The sequence below is a fragment of the Petromyzon marinus genome, chromosome 68 (assembly GCF_048934315.1).
Source record: "Petromyzon marinus isolate PM22_M1 ecotype Great Lakes invasive population chromosome 68, UKy_Petmar_22M1.pri1.0, whole genome shotgun sequence".
Taxonomy (NCBI): domain Eukaryota; kingdom Metazoa; phylum Chordata; class Hyperoartia; order Petromyzontiformes; family Petromyzontidae; genus Petromyzon; species Petromyzon marinus.
This window is the reverse complement of record NC_133734.1, coordinates 5,846,509-5,849,214: the sequence shown is the minus strand read 5'-3', so window position 1 is coordinate 5,849,214 and position 2,706 is coordinate 5,846,509.

Below are 2,706 nucleotides of genomic sequence, written 5' to 3'. Positions count from 1 at the left end.
TCGAGGCGCAGCGTTAACACACGAGAGAGAGAGCCAAACCAGTCAAGCTGCATTTCAGGTCCAAGCCCCTACACGGCTGAGTGAAATTTGGCTACCCCCACCTCCTAGAACGTCGTTGGCGCAGCGTGGAAGATGAGACCCAAAAAATGCCCACTGGAAGGTCTATCTCGTGATGCTCCCTCTCGTGCGGGCTGTTGTGACGAGATGTTGACTACCTCGCCTGGTACGCAGGAGGTCGTGGGTTCGATTAAGAACATGACGATGCCTGCTGCTATATTTGGAGTCTGTGTGTCTCTCTCTCTTTCATTGTCATCGTGGTGGTTAGGAGATGTTGACTCCCTCTCCTGGTATACAGGAGGTCGTGGGTTCGATTATGAACATGACGACGCCCGCTGCAGTATTTTTGCAGTCTGCGTCTTTCTCTCATCATCATCATCTCTGTGGTGAGATGTTAACTATCTCACCTGGTCTACAGGAGGTCGTGGGATCCGTCCCGACCCTGACCATGCCTGCTGTTGAATAGATGGAGTCTACGCGTCTCTCTCTCTGTCACCATCCTCACTATGGTGAGATGTTAACTATCTCGCCTGGTATACAGGAGCTCGTGGCTTCGGTACGGACCATGACAATGCCTGCTGCTGTATATTTGGAGTCTGCGTCTCTCTCTTTTTTACTATGAAAGGGAACAAGAAGATGTTCAGTGTAGTCGGCACTTTGCTTCGTTCATCATTTCGTTTTCTTTATGCTTTACTTTATGTAAACCCCCCTCTCCTTTTTAAATGAAAGATGTCACGCTCTGCTCTCCGCCTTCTTACCCCTTCCCTCTCTCTCTACCCCCCCCCCCCCTCGCTCTCTACCCCCCGCTCTCCCTACTCGATGTCTATGTTCCCCCTGTTTTCTATGTAATTTTATTAACTACGACAAGTGCTGCATCCGCACCAAGCCCTCCTCGCAGTCCTAGGGCCCCCGACAGGTAGCTCACAATCTGCAGGCAGAGCTCCCTACCGTCTTCTGCCACCGAGCACGCGGCCTCCTCCAGCGCCCACTGCTCCTTGAAGGCCGGCACGGCGTGGGTCAGCCGCGCATAGCGGAACTGCAGCCACACCCTGGCTCCGACCAGAGCGCTCCCGTGATCGCGTGGAATTTTTCTCCGGGTTCTCCCCCTCCACGTTTACAATCAACGTCACCGCGCGTTCAGAGTCTTTGTCTGCCGCTGTAAGTTTCCACAACGATGATGATGATGATGACGATGTCAGCCAATGCGTTGAGCTCCCTTTCGTGGCCAGGTGGCTTTAGAAAAAGAGCCACGTAGCTCAGCGAGTTCTTACCTGGTAACAAAATAATAGTAGCTTGGTAAATAGTTTATAGATAAAATTTTGTGCTTCAAACTTTAGTGACTGCAGGAATTCATATTCTTTGGTTCTTTCGGTAAAGTCAAGTAGATAGAATAGGCTGTATTATTTTTAAAATTTTTAATTCTTATTCACTTTTTTTTCTATCTCCGTGACTTAACCGAAAGAACCAGATAATAGTTTAGAGATTGTTTATAGTCACCCTTCCCGGATTACTGGTACCAGCGGTGTCAAGCGCGCCCTCTGTGGAGAAGGCTCGTGAAGGATGCCACTGGGTAGTGCCAGGCTAGGTGCACTTTGAGGAAGCTACTGGGAAGTTGGAGGCAGTCGCCCTCCAGCAACAAAAGTGGAGGGCAGAGGAGCGACGCTCACAACAACGAGCAGAGCGCCGGGTGGCTAAAGCACAGCAGGTTGGCACAGTAGGGGGCACAGGTGGTGCATCAGCCAGTCATCTCAGTCATCTCAGTCAGTCGACCTGTAGCACCTACCGGGTCTGCCCCATGACCTCCTGCCAGCGGGCGTTCGACACTTCACATGGCCTCAAGGTGCACATGGCCTGGCACATGCGTCGTGGTGACGTCACCACCACTTAGTGACGAATGGCGGTTGTTGTGTGTGTCACTGTGTGTGTGTGTGTGGACCACTGGACGGGTTCCGCAGGATTGGAAGGATGCTCTGGTGGTCCTCCTCTTTAAGAAGGGGGACCGCACAGACTGTAACAACTACAAGTGCATCTCACTCCTCAGTGTGCCGGGAAAGGTCCTGTCAAGGATTATTCAACAACGCCTTGCCAGGCACGCTGAGGAGAGGCTTGCGAGCCCCAATGCGGTTTCAGGAAAGGGCGGTCCTCACAGATGCCATATTTTCTGTCCGTTTGCTACAGCAGAGGTGTAGGGAATTCCAACAAGACCTACATCTCTGCTTTATTGACATGGTCAAGGCCTATGATACCATCAGTAGGCCTGGGCTCTGGGCTGTTCTTCGTGCTTTTGGAGTCCCTGACCCTCTGCTCACGATCATTAAGGACTTTCATGATGGTGAGCGGGCCCGGATAAAACTACGTGGCCGGGAGTCCGAGCCATTCCCTGTACACCTTGGGGTGCGACAGGGATGTCCTCTGGCTCCCACATTGAACATCTATTTTGACCACGTAATTTGTGAAGCCTTCAATAGCTGTACCGGGGGAATCCCCATATGGTACAGATATAATGGGAGGCTGATCGATGCCCGGGTGCGGTCAAGGGATGGCTCCCTATTGCTCAACCACGTTATGTATGCTGATGATTTGGTAATAGCTGCTCAGTCAGAGGAGGAGTTGGAGACGCTGCTGCTGAAACTGGAGCGTGCCACTAAG